General features: G+C 41.5%; 1 long non-coding RNA gene across 2 annotated transcripts in view; it reads right to left on the minus strand.

The window, feature by feature from the left end:
* Positions 1–4,292: 4,292 nt before the first annotated feature.
* The window catches only part of LOC120383835, a 54,691-nt gene continuing 34,701 nt past the window's right edge, over positions 4,293–24,282 (minus strand). For both annotated transcript variants that reach the window (XR_005588547.1, XR_005588546.1), the window contains 2 exons: positions 5,712–5,819; positions 4,293–5,042 (listed from right to left, as the gene is read on the minus strand). This is a non-coding gene — a long non-coding RNA (uncharacterized LOC120383835). The remainder of the gene's footprint in view (positions 5,043–5,711; positions 5,820–24,282) is intronic.

The following is a 24,282-nucleotide window of genomic DNA, read 5'->3' on the forward strand; positions in this document are numbered from 1 at the left end:
ATCTAAGTCGGCCAAGAAGATCTGTGCGGGACGATTGAAAACCCTGGGTTTGTTTAGTCTGGAGAAGAGAAGACTGAGAGGGGACATTATAACAATTTTCAAGTACATAAAAGGTTGTTACAAGGAGGAGGGAGAAAAATTGTTCTCTTAATCTCTGAGGACAGGACAAGAAGCAATGGGCTTAAACAGCAGGAAGGGTGATTTAAGTTGGACATTATGAAAAACCATCCTGTCAGGATGGTTAAGCATTGGAATAAATTGCCAAAGGAGGTTGTGGAATCCCCGTCATTGGAGATTTTTAAGAGCAGGTTAGACAAACACCTGCAGGGATGGTCTAGACAATACTTAGTCCTGCCATGAATGCAGGGGACTGGATTAGATGACCTCATGAGGACCCTTCCAGTCCTATGATTCTCTGATACTATGATCCTGCTGATTGCTGAGGCCCTCCTGTAAGGTGCTTACTATGCTCAGCATTGATATTTGTGGGATCTCAGCACCTTTAAGGATCAGGCCCCATCCACGATGAAGTCTACTGACTTAAGTTTTGTTGAAAGTGAAGAGCATGTCAGGTAGAAAAGCTATCTCACTGTTTGCTGGAGTTGTAGAAGATGCGGGGACCTTGAACTGTGTACATCTTTACACATCTACATTTGCTCAAGAAAAGGTCACAGAGCAGCCATTAGAAATTCAGAGTATCACGTTCATTCATTCTTGTGGAACACACATTTTCTCTGATCTTATGAAATCAGATGGCCAGTGAGGGAAAGCTGTTGGCATCTTGGCCACACATATCTCATACAAAAGCCTGCCATTGCACTTACATTCCACAAAAATGCCCAGCAATGACCCGTCAGCAGGAAAAAAAGGGCAGAGACACCGAATCAAATGACTTGCCCATGTCTCTTTCCAAAGGCAGACCACAGCAAGGAGCTACATGGAAAGAGTTGTCTGTTAATCATTGTCAATCCCCGTCTGTGAGTGATCATCACAAACACTGTCACAGATTCTGTCTCAAAGACCAAAAGTTTCCTGCCATGCTTTTTAGTAACTGTAGTATTTGGTATTTTTAGGGCCAAATTTCCAGCCCCAGCATGCAAAGTTGCCTGCTTACTTTTGTACTTGAAATTGACATAATATGCAGAAAATGACATGCACAAACAGCCATGTGCATGTGCATTCAGGCATGTTCCCGGCAGGTGCACGCCCACTTTTGCAGATATGAAAGTGAACAGGTAAATCTGGGTGCAGGTAAAGCCCGTCTGAAACTCTGGTCTGGAAACACTTGCTCATTGAAGATTTTTGAAGAAAATTCTACAGTTTTACTTCTTTATCATTTGATTTTTCATCCTCTCTTTCTTTTTATTATCAGGTTCATTGGTCTGAACACAGGGACATTTTCTTTATTAAGTTTTCATTGGCTTTTGTTATATATTTCCTACCTGAAATCACAATCCTGTGATTGTGGCATCACATTTTGTTGCTGTGAATTATGACCATGATGTCACAAACAGAAGCTGATGACTTCAGGTGGGGAATATGAGGAAGGAGGAGATTTTAGCTTAAGCAATACTGATCCTATTTTCATGGAAATACTTCTAGTTTTAATAAAAAACTGAAAATATGTGACATACTGGCAGAATAATCTCTAAACAGAATGTTTTTGAAAGTTTCCATGAGGCGTCAGCTGCTATTTAACTAGAAACCCGAGGGATATTGAGGAAAGTTACTAATTATAAGCATCATAAAAGAATAAACACTGTGTTCCCATTTTATAATAGCAACACCTTTGGTTTACTCTAGATGCAACATTAAGCCCTGATTGGTTACTGAATGGAAAATCATGTGATTTTCTTGAACTGCAGACAAGGAGGCATCTGCAGTTATAAAATCAACTATTTCCTTTGGAAAAGGAAGGAAAATATTTGACAAAGATTGTTAAATACCTTTTTTGGGTTATTATTTTTTTAAGTACACACCAGCAATAATCAAAATTCTCAGGTTTTGGAAAAGAAAACATGAATCAGGATGGCTTCATTGGAAACCATTGGTGTTTTCCACATTTTATGATGTCTGAAGTTTTATACCTCAACATCCTTTGTTCATTCTTTCTTTCTTTTAAATCTACACTGAAAGAGAATAATGGAGTAAGCTAAGTAGTTAACATTTATATGCTACAGTGAAAAACTGATAAGAATAAAATACTTGTCTTTCTAACAACTATCTTGTCAAGGTGGGTGAGGTCATATCTTTTAGTGGACCAACTTCCACTGTTCATCTAAACAAAAAATGGTCTGTGTAAGCTCGAAAGATTGTTTCTTTTTACCAACAGAAGTTGGTCCACTGAAAGATATTACCTTCCCCACTTTATCTCTCTAATATCCTGGGATCAACACGGCTACAACAACTCAGCAAACAAGATAGTTGTTAGGCATTTTGATTATTAGATTCAGGGACTCCGTTTGGCGTGTTGGATTTTTTTGTCGCACTAACAGATTCTGGAATATGGACTCTTCTATACCAACCTCTTGCCCAGCATTGTCTTCCTCACTGCATGTTGTACCTGGAGACTGAGGATTCATCAGTACCTATTCTTCTCTGTCTTTGGTTACCACCTTCCCATCTCATGACCCTATTTCTGTGCAGCTCAATTTCTGCCTCTTATAGAAATTTGAAATTCATGCTCAGGGTTTGTAGACTGGAAGTGGAACAGATGGCTGAGTAAAGAGTCAAGGGAAGCATTTATGGCTAACATGTTCCAAAGTGGCCGCTGATTTGAAGTATATCAAACTTGGAAAATCCTAAGTTGACACACTTGGTTCCTGATTTTCGGAAAATGTTGAGCACCCATAGAACTTTATCAGAAATCAATGGGAGCTACAGGTACTTAGCAACCTTGAAAAAATCAGGACAAAGGGGTCTCTTGCTACACATCTAAAATCATTTTTGAATTTTTTTTACCAAAGAGAACAAATAAAGTTTTTGACCTTCTTTTTGTATTAAATTATTGTGAAAATTGCAGTTTTCCAGTGAGAGGTCTATGAAATAGTTTGGGATGCAGAGAATGATTCTTCAAATGTTTTCTTCCTTTATCATTAGTCTTTATAAGAAGGCTGACATCTTGTAGTCAAATTTCTCAAGCTGACTGAAACATGCAGGAGTGGGTCAAATCTCATCAGCCTCTCTCTCTTAAATCCATTTACAAAGATGAAGAGATATCAAAATTTTGCTATATAGTGGGCTTTTGTTTTACTCAAAGTGCTCACCATCATTCAAATTTTGGATTTATCTTGCAATGATTGTGACTAAATATTTTATTCTCAGTGTTCAATACCATCATTCTTGTGTGCTGATTTATGGTAAATCCTTTGGTGGATTGGAGAGCATTGGAGAGGGTTCAGAGAAGAGCCATGAGAATGATTAAAGGATTAGAAAATATGCCTTAGAGCAGGGGCAGGCAACCTATGGCACGTGTGCCGAAGGTGGCACGCGAGCTGATTTGCAGTGGCACTCACACTGCCTGGGTCCTGGCCACCAGTCCGGGGGGCTCTGCATTTTAATTTAATTTTAAATGAAGCTTCTTAAACATTTTAAAAACCTTATTTACTTTATACACAACAATAGTTTAGTTATATATTATAGACTTATAGAAAGAGACCTTCTAAAAACGTTAAAATGTATTACCGGCACGCGAAACCTTGAATCAGAGTGAATAAATGAAGACTCAGCACACCCCTTCTGAAAGGTTGCCGACCCCTGCCTTAGAATGATAGACTCAAAGAGCTCAATCTATTTAGCTTAACGAAGAGAAGGTTAAGGGGTGACTTGATTACAGTTTATAAGTATCTACTCTTGAGCGTACAGCTAGTTATTCTAAAGACAGAAGCGTACCCAAATTCAAATTATACACTGGAAATAACAGAGTCCCCAGAAGTGAATATGCCTCTATAAAGGGACTGACTTGTTAAATGAATACCTTGCAGTTAAATAAATACATTGTGGTGCTAACTTGGTTGCATTTGATAGGTTTCAGGACTGTGATCTTCTGCCACCCTGATCATCCCCCCCACCCCCCAAGTTCATAAATCACCCAAGAATAATGGAAACTGATCCTCTTATGGGAGGGGAAAAAGGAGAGAGGGCAGGGCTCTGCTCCGTCCCTGGATAGTCTTGAGTTGCCCATCTGTAGTGCATAATGAAACAGAGACATGAAGCCAGTGTTGTGACTGATCACAAATGCACAGTTTAGACACATTTTCATCTGAGAGTACAGCATACTATAAAGGGGAATGTTTAATAAAGAGTAACCAAGTATGCTGAAAATTAGAGTCCCATGATAAGCTTTCCAGTCAATACGTTAAAGGCAAGAGTTAGACTCATCCCACAGTGGCAATATCAGAGTTACGGTGCTGACTGGATAAGCGGGCATTGTACTGTAGGTAGCTGTGGTTCCTATTGTCCAGTCTCAGCACTGAGCTTGGTTATGGCTTCTAGGTGCTCTACCACAAAGCCAAACACTATGAAGTACCATTTGGAAACCAGAAAGAAAGGCTCAGTGCTCAGAAATCAGATATCTTGAGAAAATGGGATTTTATTTGCATTCTCCAAAGCCGCCAGGCTGAGGTGGGGAATCTGGGACCCATTTTTCCTTTCTGCGTTCCTCCGGCCTCATCCTTATTGAGAATTAAACAAAAGAGCAAGCAAGCCGCTTCAAAGCAAATGAGGCCCTTAATTTACCATCAAAAGAAGACGGCTGGCTGTTAATGCTTTATCGGATTACAATAAAGGCTCTTTGCACTCAGGGTACTGTGGTTTGATTCCCGGCATTGCTGGCAGAGCTGGAACTCATAACCACAGATTATAGCAATGAGCTTCCAAATTTCCATGTTCCAGCCAAGGGTGCTTCTCTCTGGAGTGGCTACTGACCTACAATATGCCTTGCACTTGCATGATCAGTGCCTGAAACATCCTTGTATAAGCAGAACTGTGGGAAAGATCTTCATCCAGGCCTCAGTTTTCCAAACATCTCTCAGGGTCTGATCCTGCACCAAGGAAGTCAATGAGATTTTTGCTATTGATGTTAATGGGAACAGGATCATATTATGCTATTTGTTTCACTGTAAAAAGAGACATTAAAGACAATGCCTCTTCCCCCATATGTGGGATGTTTTTAACTTATGACTTGACATACTCTAAGATATTTCTCATATTTTTCCCTATACGTATTTCAACTGGCAGGGCAATAGGCAAAGTAATAGGATAGGGTAGGAGAAACAATTACAATGCATCCAATTCCTTCCACGCCAGTCAATCCCCTTAACTTGCTTTTCATTAGCAAACAACTTTATAAACTCGACAAGTTTAATTTCTTTGTAGGAGCTGTAAATGTTTTATTTGTCAGTTAACAGATGGAGTCATTGTGCAACAGGCATGCGGAAAGAAAGATAGTTCAATGCATTTTTCTTCTTGGGAGACATGTCTCTATCTGGGCTAATAAAAGAAAATCTCTCACTTTTTTCTGTGCACAGACGCAGTAGTGCACATAAATACACGCTCTTCAATGTGAACAGGAAACGTCAAATGTGATTGATAGTGCACTCCCACCACAAAGCCAGATTATGTTTTAAACTGTCTCCTTAAGTCTGTGCTGCTTCACCAGTCCTCATTATAATCTTTGCCTTTAACCTCTGGTAAACCTTTTTTTCTCTTACCTTAAGCCTCCCGAGGAGTGACTTCCTTCCTCAGCTATACCAGGTGGCTGAATTTGGGTGTCCAGTTTGGAAAGGGATAGCGCTCACACCTGCACGTGCTCAGCATTGCTACACGGGGAAATAGAACTTCCTTACATTTACAGCACCATAAAACTGGGTAACCCTTGAGTCTGATTTTTTAAATGACTCAATTTTATAATGGACATTTATTAAAAAGACTCAAACACTTTACCCAGGAAGTCTAATTGAAATAACATTCTTGGTTCCTTCCGACAACTCATCGGGCCAGATCGTCAACTGGTCTAAATTGGCAGGCTCCATTGAGTGGAGTCATTCTGATTTACACCAGCTGAGGATTTGGGCCATAGCTCTCAAACCTGCATATCCCAAGTATGGACCAAAGACCTAAAATGATGAAAACCAATGAAACACAAGAACAAAAAACTTAAAAAAGACTTAGGCCTTTTCTCGCCCCAAAATTGTATTACTTTGACTACACTGGAAGATATAAACATCCCCCTAGTGAGGGTGCAGCTATGTCAGTATAAATGTGCTTATACTGATATAGTTCTCATATGGGAAGGGGAATAAGTGACACTGGTCTAAAGCATCTTCCTTCTGGTATAACTGTCCACACCAGTATTCCTTTATCAGTAAAAAAAGAACAACCCTCAACTGTAATGGAATAATTATACTGGTACTGTGCATAGACCAGGCCATAGATGTCTTTAACTTATCGTTTTCTAACATTGTTGGATGCCAATGATTTATAGGTGCCTAAGAAGTGAAATAACAGGTGAAATGGGGTTAAGCAGGAATCTAAAGCCTGTGACATGCAGTTTAAACTGCGAAACCCAGCATGTGAATTCACAAGGACCAGGGCTGTCTCTGTTTGCATGAGGTTTGTGCACCCTCCTGCTCTCTGACCTCCACAACTTATTTCAGTCCCAAGTAAAACTCCACCGAAACTGCTGAGTTTCACCTCAAGTTGAAATCCTGCTAAAAGAAATGGCATCTGTGTCAATATTTATGTGAAACCATCAATTAGGAGGTTTGGAAGCTATTGACAGGCATCTGCCAGGGTCCTGCTGGAAGGACTGAGGGGCAATTCCTTTTAACTTGTTTCTGTCCACAACATCTGTGTAGGCTAGACCAGGCCAGGCCATAATTTAATCCTTAAATATTGTAATCTGAAGACCTCATGCAGCTCAGCTATACCAGGAAACTGAAAAGCAACACATTAAAAACTGCTAAGAGGAAATACTCTTAAAAAACCCAACCACATGACATAATGAATCTGCAGAAATTATTGTCACAAAACACCTCCCAGGGATGGTCTATGTATACTTGGTATAGTGATAGTCTAGGTGTACTTGGTCCTACCTCAGCACAGGGAACTGGACTAATTGATCTCTCAAGGTTCCTTCCAGCCCTATATTTCTATGATGTCACTGAAGTCAAGAATTTAACAGGATTCAGAGAAGGATTAGATATTTATATGGACAATGAAAACATCCATGTTAGATACAAATAAATATCTATATTAAGGCTGTGTGGAGGATGGAAGTTCCATTTCATGTTGGGCTTTGAGATTTTGAAATAGGGCTTTGTTCCAAGTTGGAACAAAATTCAAAAAATTTCTAATTCTCCATGAAGCAAAATTCTGAATTTTTTTTTTTGTTTTGGGCTGATCATTTCGATTTTGACTTTTTTAGTTTGTAATCTACTGTATATAAATTTGAAAATGTCATTTCAAAAAGAAAAAATAAAATGTTTCATTCCAAAAATGTCGAAATGGAATGTCTCCACATTGTCAGAACTTTGCTCCCCTCCGGCCCAGATTTCTTCTGAAGCAAAATTCTGGCAAAATCGACTTGATTTTGTGAAGCATGTTGATTTTGACAGAACAGCATATTCTGATGAAATATGGTTCCATTGAAATATCTCCAACCAGCTCCAATATTTATAATGCATATGTATGTGTAAGTTGATAGAATATAAATTCCGATACGTTTGGACACAAATGAGACAGTAACTAATGAGAATTAGGAAGAAGCTTCTCTATGGTCAAGTCATTCTATAATTGATCATTATGACATTCTTTGTACTTTCTTCTTAAGTATCTGGTTTTGACCACTGTGAAAGGCAGGACACCAGACTAGATGCACCACTGACCATATTAGTACTCTTCAGTGTAACTATTCTTATGTTTCTAAAGTCTAGGCCACATTCTGAGCTCAGTTACATTGATATAAATCCACTGATATCTATGTAGTAGGTCCAAAGTTACGCTAGGCAATGAGGATGGACAGAAGAGTCTAAGGGCAGAATTTGGTCCAGAAACAGTTTAAAAAAGATGAATAATAAAGAATGTCTAAGCTACAGTGCTGAATATCAGCATAAGATTTATTTTCAAGAGGAACGAGTCTTGGTAAACCAACTAAGTATATAGATTTCACTGAAGACAGTTCCCAAAGGATTTGCAAGTGTGCAAAAGTTTTCCAGGCGTGACTGCATATACTGTCTTTTGTTATTGCACATGGTAGGGCTGAAAAAGGACTCTTGCCAGTAGCAGACTCACAATATTGCACAAAAGCCCACCCAATGAATGGCAAGCTATAAGGAAAACAATACTGATGTATTTTCCTCTATTTGTGGTTTCTTTTGTCTGCAGAGTGCTTTTGTCTGTCAATGACGTCAAAGCAAAATTCCCTCGCAAAGTGACAAGTGGAAAATAACTCTGAGAATATATTGGATTTCCTAACTAACAATTAAATAACTAGTTTAATGGAATGTATTATGTATTTTATTAACTCTACAAAAGGGTAGAAGAAAAATAAAGACCCAACATCACTTCAGAAAATGTAATATTTTCTTTTGATTTGATAGTGACGCTCAAGGTAAATACAATTTTATACCAAAGTAATTTTTTAAAATTGGATTTTATGCCTTTACATTTACCAGATGAGTCGTTTTCCCATTCAGAAATGTCATGGTGTCCTCAATGAAACAGTACAATTCACACATTATTTGTCTCCCTTTGAAATCATTACGTGAAGAGCACTGGAAACTGAAGCTTATTCCAAACGTTAGTTTTTGGGACAGATTTTCAAAGGCAGAAATGGGAGTAAAGTACTTGGTGATTTTCAGTGGGAGCTGGGTGCCTTTGAAAAGTACCCCCTTCAGATTTAACTTATTATTGTAGCCAGGTTTAACTAAACAGTCATGCTGTTACTAAAATTACTGTCTCCTGTGGTACCTCTCCAGATTCTTGAGGTGCTGTCGATAGATACTCAAGTTTCACATCCATAAAGGAATGAAGGAATAACAATTGTCTTATTTATATGTATATATAGAGTCCATGCCACTGAAAGTAATGTATTCGAGTAAAATATACACCCTATACATTTATATTATGTAAATATTACACATTCTGAATATAGGAACTAAAGTCAATACTGCTATATGGCATTTACTTATTTTTAATGATGTTGACAACAGGTGATTTTTTTTAGAATAAAATGCAGACTTAGATATTGATAATCTCGTGGTATAATCAGTATTATGTAGCATGTAGGAATGGGTTTTGGGGAACTAACCACACCCTTTTTCTTAGTGGTGGTTATATAATTTCAGATCAATCTTTTATTTTTTCTCCGGGTGCAACTTAAGGTTCTCTATCACTGGAAGTCTTTTTACGTCTGGTTGCCCTTTGTCACTTTCCAAAGAAAAAAGGGTAAGGTGGAGTCACTTGGTTTTGTGAAGAGCCTGCTCTGTATTTAAGATTGCCTTGCAGAAAGAAAAGAAGAATTTAGAAATATGCTTAGCTGCATATTATAAGAAGGAGGCAGTTCTTATTGGGATTGCCCAGGACATGCCTGAACAACAATGGATGCTTTTCTTTTCTCTATAAAATAGCTTTCCAGTTACTTTAAACAATTAAATGCCTTGCAGGGTTAAAAAAAAAAAAAGCAATGGAGGAAAATGAGATCTGAGGCCTAATTCTAAAGTACTCTGACATGGTTCATTTCTTTCAGTCCAATCTACTGTTGCTAAGAGGATTCTGCCTTATATAATATTCACCAATTAAAAATCTTAATCACATTACATCATTGCTCATTAAGCTCACATGCAGTAAACACTCAGCAGTGGCATCTTGCCAAGCCTGTGTGTGAAGAGTGAGTGAAGAAACCCATTAGGGAAGTCAGCATTGTTAAAAACTTTATTAATCGCAGAGTAACTTAAACTCCATTAATTCATTGTTTCAATTAGACAGTTTGTTTTTAATTATAGATTGACAGCCATTGTTAAAGCTGTCCCTCTGCTGGAGGTCTTTCAACAATGTGTTGCAGGAACCAGGAAAATATTCTTCTGTATTTATACCTTGCTTGGCACTTGGTCTTCGATATGAAATATCCGTATGTATAAAATTGAGGAGGGCAGGGGATTAGGTGAGGCAGAGACAGAGAGGTCATGCATTAGATTAATGCACTAGTTTTTACATCTGATATCCTATGCTTTTCAGATCCTATTTTAGGCCTTGATCCAGGAAAGTGCTTAGGTGTGCGTGTAATCCACACACCTCCTGGGTGTGGTGCTCTGTCTCTTGCTAGTGGCACTGAGACCACTTAGGGTATGTCTATACTACCCGCTGGATCGGCGGGCAGCGATCGATCCAGCAGGGGTCGATTTATCACGTCTAGTCTAGTTTAGATGCGATAAACCAACCCCTGAGCGCTCTCCCATAGACTCCAGTACTCCTTTAGAGCGAGAGGCGCAGGCGGAGTCGATGGGGGAGCATCAGCAGTCAACTCACTCCAGTGAAGACACCGCGGTGAGTAGATGTATGTCGACTTCAGCTACGTTATTCACATAGCTGAAGTTGCGTAATTTAGATTGATCCCCCGCCCAGTGTAGACCAGGCCTTACAGATTAATGAATCTGCTACAGCCTTAGCTAAGACCCATGTTCCTTTTAGCTTATGCATTTAGCTCCAGAAGTCCAAGGTTCAATCCCACCCGCCGTGCTTACATGTGCTTAACTCCAAACTCATGGGTTGTCCTATTGATTGCCGTGGGTCTACTTGCATGCTTAAAGTGAACACATGCTTAAGTGCTTTGATGAATCAGGACCTTAGCAGTGGTAGATGACGTTGGTCTCACCCTAGTTCATAGATTTGTAGAGTTTAAGACCCGAAGAGAATATTAAATCATCTGACCTCCTGTATATTAAATGTCACTAATTTACTCCTGTATTGAGCATGTATTAAACCCTAGAGGACATTGGCGTAGATTACCAATGTGCCACACATGGCAATCTCCGATCAAGAAAAGACCAGGATTGGAAGAACAAATTTGCTGCCAGTCAAGCCTGAGGAACATTGTGCTGTTGCATTTAGGAACTTCCCCATATATCTCTACCAATTAAAAACTAAGGTGTAGCTGAGAGCAACTGGAATAGCATGGCTGATCTTGCAGTGTACTGGTAGTCCTGTGCAGGGAACCTTGCATAGATCTTCTCTGCCCTATGCCTTCTAGCTAGAGATCAGAGAAACACACTGCCTATGTGCCACTCAAAAAAAGGACCTACATGGGACTTAAGTGTTGCGTGGGGCTTGTGCTGGCTCCCTCTGCATTGGGGTGAATTTCATCCCATAGGAATATTTTATTTTGTGTTGCTATGAGGTCAGTTCCCACTTCCTGCGTTTGACTTGAAGTTTTGGAATTCAGTCAAAACCACTGAGTTTGACCTGGCTTTGTGACGAATCCCTCCATTAGACCAGCTTTGCTTGAAAGTCTCATTGATCTCAGCAAACCTATCAATGAATCTGGTCTTAGTCTGGAGCTTGTAACAAAATCCAGAGGCAGGAGAACATTTTGGACAGCTCTGCTTAGCACTCTTCCCTCAGCATTTACTGTCTTGCCCCAGCCAAGGAGGAGAAGCACATTGGATCTGGAATTAAGGAAACCAGGTTTTTAATACCATATTCAGAAGGAGGAATGCATTTAACAGGACTGTTTGTCTACAGAATGTGTTTTATGTTTTATACATCAAGTGCAAAACACTGTCCTGAATACTCCAATATGAGTCTCACATGAATGCTTTGCATTCATTCGCTAGGAAGAACTCCCATTGGTATCAATGGCAATTATTCTCCATGTGGAGAAACAAGTGCGAAATACACACTACAGAGCTGGACTGCAGGTGAGAGACCTGCAGGAGGGAGAGGTGAATTTTGCTCTAAACCTTCAGTGTGCTGAATGTTTTTAACAGCCAATGTTTCGCAATTCGATTCAGTCGTTATGAACAAGTCATCTGGGCCCAGGAAATGGAAAGGCAGTTAAAACAGAAATCAGAACATGGTAAATCTCAGCCTGCAAACTAATGTATTGTCTAGATACGAAGTCAACATTAATGCACAAGCCCTCCAACCTTAGATTTGTAGTAGCTACTTTGCTTGTTGTTCATCACTGACGTCTGCAAGTATGACAGGTTGTAGAGCAGATGGCGAAGGTCACAATTCATGAATTAAAGGAGCACACTGGAATGCATGGATATAGGTAATGCAAAACCACAGGGCTAGAGGGAAGGAGCATTACTGAAATGAACTTGAACAAAGCAAGAAAATGTCCTTCATCAGAAGGCTCCCCTGGAGACAAGAATCCTTCTAAGCCAAGTGGTGAAAGACATTAAACAGCCGTCTCCTAGCCTGTGAGCTTATCCAGAATTTTCAGGTACTCTAACAATGGGAACTGCTTGTACTGTGTAAAACAATATCAGTGACCATCATGTGTGCTGTCTCTGTGTAACTGCATCTGGAAGAGGGAGGCTCCTCTCTCTTCAAATGTTAAGTGATATCTTACAACCTGTTTCTTTCCAGTCCAAGTGGAAAATATAAGCTAGGGTTTCAAGGCAGGAGAAATATAAAGTATTTTTTCATCAAATTTGGCATTATCTGTTTAACAGGCCCGCCTCTCTCCCACTGTACGGCTTTATTCAGTTTGACCATTCTAAAAATAAGAATGTGATTTGCACAGTGTGCCCGTTTGTGTGATTCATCTCATTGATACAGTTGACTGGAATGTTTTATAACCTCAAAGTTTCACATTCATTTGCCTTTTTAGCCCAATAGAGATAATTTTGTTTTCCCCATTGGGATAAAAGGAGACAAGAAAGGAGCTGGATCATGTCCAGGTGCACAGCACTTTTGTTCTACAGATAGGAGTGTACAAATAAGAGAAAGCAATGACGTGAGCTAGATCTCATTAAATGTGGAGTCAGAATGATAGGTTCCTCCAATCCCTAACTTCCTCTCCAAGTCAACTGGCTGTTTCAATCACAGCATCCACGGGTCACTTGGGATGAGCAGACATTGGAAAAAAGTAATACAATTATTTTTATATTGCTAAAAAGTTAATGCAAATCATAATGCGAGAACAAGATAAGGAGGTCAGATGTAAATTGAGGTAATTGTAGTTCCCAAGTTAAGAAAAAAAATCCTTGGCATAAAGTGTCAGACAATGAACTGGTAAGTGTCTTTAAGAAAGACAACTATCTTCCCTGAAGCCCAGAAGGCAAACTAGCAACTCTAAGAGGGTCTGTCTACGTACCTGAATAAGAGTTCTGTGTAGCCTGAAAGCTTGAAACGTTGGTGCAATCAAAGATATTACCTCACCCTCCTTGTCCCTCTAATATCCTGGGACCAGCACAGCTACAACAACACTACATATGTACCTCTTTTTCATATTTGTATATATATTCCCCCAAGAAGAGCAGAGATGGGTCTATGGCTGCTTGAAAATTTTCTGTTGAAATTTTTTTTCTGAAGGAGAACTGAGTTTTTCAACCAAAATAAAATTTTTGCAAAGAGTGTCTGCTTTCTTCGAAAATGTTTGATTTTGTTTTATCAGAAAACTCATGAGCTAAAAAAAAATTTGGAGCGGGGGAGAGGGAGGGTTGATTTTTTTTCATATTTGTCAAAATTTTCTGTGGAAAAAAAATGTTTTCTGACCAGTTATAGATGATTCAAACACATTTTGGCCAAAATGTTGGATGGTGAATGTTAAGTTTCCTAAAACCATCTCTGGCCACCAAATAAAAATAACTTGCATTTTCAGAGAGATCTCAGCAGGGGTTGTGGGTGAAGAGATCTTTTAAGAATCAAGGCACTTATATTTAGGTACCTAAATGTGGATATAGTTACTTGTCTTTAGGCCTTTGTATTCAGCTGATATAGTAAGGGATATGTCTCTTGGATTGCTAACATGCTCAACTCTCAGTGTTTCTTCCCGCAGGCCACATTTAGCACTTCAAGTGCAAAATCCCTGTCTGCAACAGCCAACTCTTTCTCTTTTGAGGTTTACTTCACCATCTTTGTCTAATTATTTCTGGAAGCTCGCCCATCATTTCTCATAAGCATCTCTCTTCAAAAGATGAAGGAGGGAGCCTGTGGGAAGGAAGGCTCTTTTCCTAGAAAAAGTGAAAATAATTCTTTTGACTGTATTGGTTTTATTAATTACGCAACATGGTTTGAGAGGATAATGTGCAGGTCAGCTGTGAACTTACATAAAGGAAAACAAAGATATCTCTGCTGTCGAGGGAAAAAAAACAAGCAGATTTTTCTTCTTCTTCTTCTGATATCGTTTATGCAGCAGTTGGAAAGTTATACCCAAATTAGCAGGAAAAACGTCCAGGGAACTTATAAAGGACTTAAATATTAATAATCAGTGTGACTAAGACTAATTATTTGTATGATGGTAGCACCTAGGAATCCCAATCAATAATCAGGGTCTTGTTGTGGTAGGTGCTGTACAGAAAAATATCAGCATAGACAGTCCTAGCCCCAGAGAGCTAACAATTCCATGTCAGACAGGAAGCCACAGGTGAACCAACCAGACCATGGAAGGGGAGGTTGGGAAGATGAGAGAACCATAAAGCAACAAAGTTTAGCACAAAAGCAGAAGTGAGCTCACCATTTGTTTACCAGGAACTCATTGGGTGTGATATTTCTTTCCTCTGAAAATGGCTTGTCACCATCAGAAAGCTGAAGGTGGCTGAATTTATTTGTCCGAGGGAGTTGAGCAACACTTGTTAAGCATCTGTTCAGATCTCAGATCCCTTGCTTTTCAATCTAAACGCCAATCCAGCTAAACAGATTTAGCTCTTCCCTAACTCTGAGGTTCATGCACCCTGTTATCTAATAAACTGGCAGAAGGCTGTGGGAGTGCTGATGATCAACTCGATTGCTTGTGTTTTTCTGCATGTCTCACCCCTCGCCTCCAGCATTTTATATTTTCGTGTGCCGTCCTAAATTGATCTTTTTTCTTACAGTTAACAGAAGTGTTAGTAGAAGCTTTTATTAATCACTACAACTCTGAAGGTAAAAGTCACTTCAAGGTGATAGCCCTGGGCTGAAAGGCTGCACTATGCATCACTAAAGTCCCATTTAAGACCGACTTTGAAGATTTAAGTGGGGCTGAAGTGGCCTTGTACTGACTCACTGCAGGGGAGTGAAATGCCCATCCATCAACGCAAAAAGGTCTCCACAATATCCTAGGTTTCAGAGTAGCAGCCGTGTGAGACTGTATCCGCAAAAAGAACAGGAGTACTTGTGGCACCTTAGAGACTAACAAATGCCAACTCTGTCCACATACCTATTCAAGTGATTAGGTCCTATGATGATGTCACATCAGCCACACCATCAGGGGCTCATTCACCTGCACATCTACCAATGTGATATATGCCATCATGTGCCAGCAATGCCCCTCTGCCATGTACATTGGCCAAACCGGACAGTCTCTATGCAAAAGAATTAATGGACACAAGTCTGACATCAGGAATCATAACGCTCAAAAACCAGTAGGAGAACACTTTAACCTGTCTGGTCATTCAATGACAGACCTGCGGGTGGCAATTTTGTCACAGAAAAGCTTCAAAAACAGACTCCAACCAGAAACTGCTGAGCTGGAATTGATATGCAAACTAGATACAATCAACTTAGGCTTAAATAGGGACTGGGAATGGCTGAGCCATTACAAACATTGAATCTATCTCCCCTTGTAAGTATTCTCACACTTCTTATCAAATTGTCTGTATTGGGCTATCTTGATTATCACTTCAAAAGTTTTCTTCTCTTACTTAATTAGCCTCTCAGAGTTTGTAAGACAACTCCCACCTTTTCATGCTCTCTGTATGTGTATATATATCTCCTCAATATATGTTCCATTCTATGCATCCGAAGAAGTGGGCTGTAGCCCACAAAAGCTTATGCTCAAATAAATTTGTTAGTCTTTAAGGTGCCACAAGTGCTCCTGTTCTTTTCACAATATCCTATGAACAGCGTAAACCTCTATTCATTCCTTGATAGAAGCTCTTGTGATTAGACCTCTGCTTTAGAGATGAAATTCACTGCTATGTAGAGGCCCAGCTCAATGCCTATGAACCTCTTAAAAGCCAGTTAAACTCTAGCCTGAAGTCTTCAGGAGGACTTTAATGTTGCACAGGTCTTTGGGGGTGAATTTGACTCTGGAATGAAATTGCAGACGATAAATAATACACAGAGTTTTTGCTGAGAACAACAACAACAAAAGGCAAATAAAAAAATAAAAAATATCTAAAGGCAGTGGAAATATGGAGATCGGCTGAGCTGCTTCTGTCAGGAGCCTGAGCTGCAGGTTATGTGAATAGACTATTGTCATTTTTCAGCAGGTGAATTCCTAAGCCATCTGTAGAAAATTTCCCCTCCCTGGCCAAGAACACATGGCCCAAGGGTGCAGGGGAAAAGTAATTTTAGTTTGCCCCCCCAGGCTGAACAAAGCTCTTGATTGAGTGATGGGATCTGGGCTTTGTGAGGCAAGGGAGCTTGGGTTTTCTCTTTCTTTTTTTTTTTCTTCCCCTTTCTTTCCACCATACTAATGAAATTTGCAGACATGGAGAGGAAACGGAGAGTTATTTATAGGAGTGGGAGGAATGTGAGGCCTAATTGTGCTTAGTCTATTGCTAAGTACGTAATCTGTTTGCTATTAAATTTTACAATCTTTCAGCAATATACACAGGTCCTATTCTTTTTTCTCAACAGGACTACATAAATCTGACAAAGAAAAGTTGGAATTCAGCGTTTAGAGGGTTTCAGAGCTACTAATAAAAGTTAGCATTTTACAAAGGGAGGAAAATGCATTTTTAGGGATAATCAGGTTTGGATCTGATTTTTAGCCCCTTCCTTTTTGTCTGTTTTTGAATTTCCTTTGAAGAGCTGTAAGGTTTGCTATGTTTACACTCTTATGCTGTCTAATTTACCCTAAGCAATCAGTTGTCAGTGTGGGAGGTAGTGTGGCCCAGAGGACAGATCACTGGCCCAGAACTCAGGATATTTAGGTTCTATTTCCTGGCTCTGCCATGGGCCTGCTGGGTGATCTCGGACAAGTTACTTTACCTCACTGTGCCTCAGTTTACACATCTGTAAATGAGGATAATGATACTGACCTTGGTTATGCACTTTGAGATCTAATGAGAAGCACTAAATAAAAGCTAGGTATGATTATTATTATTAGTGTGTGTATGTCGTGTGCATCTCTCTAAAATACAGTTAAACTCCAGCCATGCTACAGCATTGTCATTGATAACGATTACTTCATAGCTGCAAGTCTAATTCTGCCACCTTCACGTACATTGGGTCAGATCTCGGTCAGGTCTGGCTGATCTGCCCATAATGCGCATGCATGTGTCAACTTCACCTCTGCCTCCTGCTGGGATTGGTGCACTTCTGCACAGGACCACTTCCTGCATACTGTGTTAGAGCAGCCTAAAGGCTGCAGTAACTTACGCCAGTTACAGATGACCACAGGACTTGAAAACACTGCTGAGGATTGAGGTGGTGAAGGCACGTCACAGCCATGGTGGCCCAGGGAAGGGGAATGGTGTACACCACCAGAGGATCACTTTTGAACTGGGGTGATCCTGCCCAGTGAGGTTATGCTGGATTTAGAGCCAATTTATACTGCCAGTGCCAATGCAAAAGGGGCTGTGTTGGAAAATCAAGCCCGTTCAGTGTTAGAATAGAATATGAGGGTTGGAAGGGACCTCAGGAGGTCATCTAGTCCCACCCCCGGCTCAAAGCAGGACCAATCCCCAGACAGATTTCTGCCCCAGATCCCTAAATGGGCCCCTCAAGGATTGAATTTACAAACCTGGGTTTAGCAGGCCAATGCTCAAACCACTGAGCTATTCCTCCTCCTACGTATAGGTCCAGTGAACCTGGCACTGAAGTTCAGACGTGCCCCACTAACATCAATGGGGGCCTTGCCATTAGCTTCAATGGGAACAATACAAAGCCCTCTATTAATAATTTGTTCATCTTCCCTGGCCCATTCAAGCTATGACCCCTCTGCTGAGTCTACCGACAAGGCAAACACTTGACTCTCAGGTGATCGCACCGGTCAACAGCTTCAGTGCCCTGCTTTCTCTACATGTGGACGATACCAACTCCTATCACTGGGAAATCAACACCAGGGGTGGGAACAGAATACCTCGGAGGTGTTCCCTGTTTGGATCCGAGCAGAGGATTTTGCACCAGGCTGCCGACTGTATGTCCAGGCATGCGTGGCAGTGTGAGGGGTGAGTGCTCTGTACACCTGCCGATTTGGAAGAAAGTCGTGTTGTGTTTATGTGGCTATATGTTTGGGTGACCACCCCCACTTCCTGCACTAAAACGGCTGCTTAAACCAGGAGGAGGCAGGGTGTGTCTGAGGGGTGGAGAAAGCAGTGAGGAAGGGGTGCGTCATGGGAGGACAGAGGGAGTTTGGTGGAGTGAGATGGCCTTCCTGAGGGACCTTCTGCCAGTAGCTGAGTTAAAGCCATCTCCTTGCAGCTTTAACTCATGACAGGGCTGGGTGGAGGAGAAGAAGGGAGTGGTGATTTGTTTCCCAGCGGAGAATCAAGCCCGTGTATGGACTCAGAGCCACCTAGGGGGCAGCTGGCTTCCATCTGGGCAGTGGCATCCTGGTAGTTTCTACTGCCGCTGCTATGGCAGTACCTTGCGGCTGTGCCCTGGTCACTGACACCGCTCTGTCCCTGATGCCCCACCTAGAGGCTGGAGCTCTGTCCATCCCCCACTCCACCGTGGTGGCTGGTGACCTATGTGCCCCCTATCCCCAGCCCAGGTGCTGGTGCTCTGTCATCTCCCCCACTGCACCCTAGCAGCTGGTGCGTGTGCCCCTGCCCCTCCCCCAGACAGGGTATCTCTGCTGGGACCCAGAGTGGCTGGAAGGTGGGAGTCCTACTGGCTGCCCAGCAGCTGGTCTGATCTCATGCACTGCAGGCCAGTGGCCTCTCCAGCCCCTCCTCTGGGTCCCCCTCTCATCTCTGTGCCCCGCCCATCGGAAACATCGCTGGGTCCCGCTCCGCTCTTGCCTCCACAAGAGGTTGGGTGGGTGGAAAATGGGTGAGGGTGGAAACATGCATCATCACCCCCAGTATTTCCCCCGACCTGGGCCCCGCTGCCCCTGTGCGTATACTGGGAACCGCAGTGCCTTGTGTGGAGGAGGGTCCGAAGATGAGTTTGGATCTAGGCCACAGCGAATCTTAGTCCACCGCTGGCCTTAACTTCTCTGCCTCTGATTCATCATCTGCGAAACGAGGATAATACTTAACTCCTTCTCGGCATGTGGTGGGGATTAATTGACACTTGTGTAATACTTTGTGATGCTGGGATGAAAGGCTTTAGAGAAGTCCAAGCATTTTACCCTCTAGTTCTTTGTGCCTGTGTAAGCTGCTCTGTTTCATGCCCTCTCTAACCTCCCCTCGGGAGCATACATAAGCCCACAGAAAGGCAGCACTTTACAGCTCTTCTACCTGTATGACAAAGCAGGTTGCATGTCCGCCGGCAAGAGGATGATCCTCTGTTTAAAGCAAGGATTGCTTTGAGAGGATTTTTACATTATGCAGCATAGTTTTTTTTACATTATGCGTTTCTCCTTTGTTCTCCAAGGAGGATGAATGTTAATGATGTGCTACAGTTGGCCACTCTGGTAGTGTGCTGAGGCTTTGAAAAAAAGACACCAGCCAGATCCTCATCTGGTATAAATTGGCCTAGCTCCATCGACTTTAGCTGAGGATTTGGTCCACAGTTTTCAAGTAGATGCTGCAGTTAAAACCAGCATTTTTCTGGGGTGAGGCAAGAAGCAGACAAAAATGCTGGGAAGAGAAAATGTGAATTTAAACAAATGCACCTGAGTGGGTGATACATCACTTTCTTTGGTGGTCTTGGCGCTAGCTGCGGTAACCAAGATTTATCTTCTTGAGTTTGCTGAGTGTTGTCCCTAGTGGGAAACCCCCAGTATGCAATGTGATACAACTGTCAATCTCAGCCAGGCAAAAGCTGAGCTCCTGAGCAGGCCTCTTTCGGGCTGCTTTAGATCTGTCGTCAGATCCTTAGGCTTGTTCCAGCCTCAAAAGTCAGGTGGACCCAGCTAAATCGTCAGGGTTGAGAAATATCCAACCCCTGAGCGACGTAGTTAAGCTGGCCTAACCCCTGGTGTAGACAGCACTAAGTAGCAAGCCATTGTCTCCCATGGAGGTAGATTATCTACGCCAATGGGAGAACCTCCTGTTGGTGTAGGTAGTGTCTACACTAAATCGTTACAATGCCGCAGCTGTGCTGCTCTGGTGTTTCAAGGGTAGACGAGCCTTTACTTTTCTGAACATTCAATTCACCTTTTGCAAAAGAAGGTACCTCTCACATCCACAAGATCCCGGTCTTCGTTTTACAGCTCAGATAGGTCCCCTTGGAAAATGTCCTGCCAGTTCACTAGCCCATTGACTAATTTTTCTCATTCCTCTTTATCATGACGGCATTAAGGAACCACCTGACTATGTTCGCTCACCTATCAAAAAATTACTTTACCAGGATGAACAGAGTTTGCCAAGACTGGTGTAGAGAACGTTGTGGACGGACTGTTGTTATTGTCCGTTTGTATTATGGGAGTGCCCCGTGGAGATTCCCACTGTGCTCAGTGCTGTATAGGAAGAGACTGTCCCTGCCTTGAAGAGTTTACAGGAACTGAGGTACAGAGTGACTCACCCAAGATAACACAGATAATCAGTCGCAGAGCTGGGAACTTAGGCCAGATATCACGAGTCCCAATCCAGCATCTTAATCACAAGCCCGTCCTTCACCTCCAGGTGTAACTAGTGCTACTTTACTTAGTAAAACCGAATGGCTGCCTCAGCTCAAATGTACAGATGTGAAACCCTATATCCCCAAACTTTCCTCTGTCATCCCAGCACACAAACATCCAGGAATAAAGGGATCAAAGGAGCACTGACGTCAGTCAGTGTTTGGGCCTGAGTCATCATCTAATTGCCCATTGGGTGTTTTCATGGAAGTGAGAGAAACCCCCTCCCGCCATTTTGCTTATTTACCTTACAGTTTCTTCTCTTCGCCCCCCAAATAAATTAACTATTGCTGCAAAAACCCCATTCCTCACGCCACCCAATAGCTAATGCTTTTGCAGTGGAAGGGAGGTGGAACTGTACGTTGTCAGTTATCAGGGTTCTGTTAGACCATAAGGGAAACAATGGTTTATGCCGTGGCATTTTGGGCATTCATAGGGTAAATAGGAAAAAATGCAAGAGGGGTATCTGTAGTGAGATGCTTAAGTCCTAGCCCAGTGTGAATATCAAACTGGCTGCCAGTTGGCGACTGGCCATTCAGATGCATAGGCCAACTTGCAGCTGGCTCACACTCATCCCTCCCAGACTTTGCTGCTGGACAGTGAGGGAATGGTGTTTTACAGCAGCAATTAATTTATTCCTGGGGTAAACAGTAGACATTGAAGGGTAATTACAGCAAGAAGTTTGTTTTCTATTTCAGTTTGAATAACCCACGAGCAGCCAGTTGGCGGCTAGCCTTTTAAATCTGTAAGGCCAATTGGCAACTGGCCCATGCTTGTCCCTCCGAGGCTTTGCAGATGTGAGGAAAGGGTAGGAATGGTGATTTAAAAACAAACAAACAAACAACCACCAGTCAATCTATCATCTAATCTAGCCAGTGCTGTTGAATGCCTGAACTTGTATCTATTGAAAATGGGGCATGGAGGATGAGAGTTCAGTGGTTGAAGCTTAGTGTGAAAAACAGTGAGGTTATGCTGGTAGGATGGGGAAGCAATCGAAGACTATGGAAAGGACAATACCTACCCCTTTTATTGAGTATATGTGCTCACCATTTGTTAGTAGTGTTCATAGTCTGGAGGATACTGTTTGGTTATCATCTGTTAGTTGATAATATAACAGTAGAGTCAAATGAGGTCTTTTTTCCATCTTCATCTGACCAAGAGGTTGTGACTATTGAATGTCAGTATGTTGCTACCACGACTGATGCCTTTGTCACCCCAAGACTATACTTCTACAATAGATGGTAGATGGGGCTTTAGGGTGGACTTCTGCCTGAAAAAATAATCAATGGGATGATATAGCCCTCTGACCTCAGCCAGCCCAGAACGTGTCCCCAGCGTAACTGTTGAAGTTAGTGCTGTTATTCTGGATTTGTCCAACCCAACTTTGTCAATACGTAACCTAAGCTGCACATATTTAGCTTTTCAAACCTTTCTGCATGAGTCACTCATTACAGGCCTCTTACTGTTCTCTGAACTATCAATGAATACATTTAGGCTGAAAATTAGAAGAAGGTTCTAACCATCAGAAAAATGAGATTCTGCAACAGTCTTCCAATATGATGTGAGTGGGGTGGCAAACCATCTAACTGGTTTTAAGATGGAGCTTGATATGTTTATGAATCAGATTATATGACGAGGTTGCCTCTGATAGCCGGGGAATGGACTCAGTGATCCAGGAGGTTCCTTTCAGTCCTATGTTCCTGTGAACTCCCACCAGTTTGTAGCATCCTTCTTTTAATGTGCTGCCCAGAGTTGAATGCCAAATACTAGGTGATGTCTGACAGAGATGTCTAGAGAAGGAAAATTATCTCCCTCTTGTATTACATGATACAACCCACAACTGAATTGGTCTTTATATTGCAGCAGGATCACAGTACGGATTCATGGCTAAGTGTACTGCTCACTGACACCCATGAGTCTTGTCCTTTTTCGCTGCTTTCCATTGCTTGCATTTTTCCAAATATGTTAGTTTCTGTCAAGGTTCTCTTGTGTCATTTCACTGTCCTCACTGGTATTTGCAACTCCTTTCAATTAGTATCATCTGCAAGTTTCATTTAGCATGCTCCTTCTTTCACATGATTTGTGATATTACGTAAAACCAAGAGATAAATAAAAAACCTAAACCTCAGCATATTGCTTTAGTCCACTTGATAATGTTTCTAATTAAGCCAATTTGAATTAATTTTTCAATAAGATAGTGTAGCAACTGTTTCGTTAAAACCCAAATATATAACGACATCTACTATGCTTCTTTTGTCCACTAACATTGTGAATCTACCAAAAAACGTAATCATATCTTTGTGCAAGATTTAATCTTTACAACCCCATGGGATCTGGGCGAGGGTACCTTCCTGTAGGGAGGAGTCTGTGATCAAGAATTTCTTTAAACCAGCCTATTGCTCTATTTGGTGGAGGCTGCTATAGCTTTGCGGTTAAGAGCACCTGCGCCACCGTGGGGTGGAGAACTGGGGGAACAATGTAGGATTAGTTCCTTTGGCTCACTTCCAGCCTGTCTAGACCCCATCCCCACACACCCTTTTCACAATGATATGTGGGTAGCATCCCGTGAAGTGCTATAAAATCTTGTTCTGTTTTATGGCTTGTTATTTAGGTGACGGCTTGCTTTTACTCCCACTGACTTTAATATGAGCATGATTGTACATTAGATGAATTGTTTTTTATATACTGGCTAATTATTAGCTCTTCCAAAAGGCCTTTCACCTTTGCTGTCTTGAGCAACGGATATCATAACATCTCTATAACACATCTGCCAAGGTATTATGCACACACCAACTGAGATTCTATTTGTTACAATAAATAGCTTCCCAATAGGGGAGGCACTATTGTAGGATTATTATAGAAACTTTATTCCAGCCCTTTCTGAAAGTAGAGTTCTTAGAGAGAACAGGATATGTGGAGAACTGCTTTAAGCCTGAATGTTGCATTGTTTTGGTTCTCTCTTTTTATGCTCAAAGACTGACCGCTGTTTTATATTGATTCTTATAGCACTCTCCTCACGGTGGTAGCTGACCACCCTCCAGCAGTTCATTAGGTTATATGACTAACGTCTGTCATGAATGGTTAGTCCTCTCTCTCATACTCTCCCCAGAGAGAAAATTGTGTGTGCATCGGGTTTTGTTTTGGGCGTTTTAAGTGTCCATGCTGCTCTGTGTTTATGTTAGACAGGACACGGTGAAGAAATGCACCTTGCACTTGGATGGTCCATAGTACCTTTGAGAGTTTGTTCCACAATCTTGGGCCATCCCTTGAGAAGACAAGCTTTACCCTCATGCTACAAAGTTCTATTGTACCTGAGAGGAGGAGTTGCCCACAGTTTTCACCCCACAATTTAAGATGATCTTTTAGATGTATTAAGCCCAAGGACCAAGACCCTTGAACTT

Source organism: Mauremys reevesii, linkage group 15 (genome assembly GCF_016161935.1).
Source record: "Mauremys reevesii isolate NIE-2019 linkage group 15, ASM1616193v1, whole genome shotgun sequence".
NCBI lineage: Eukaryota > Metazoa > Chordata > Testudines > Geoemydidae > Mauremys > Mauremys reevesii.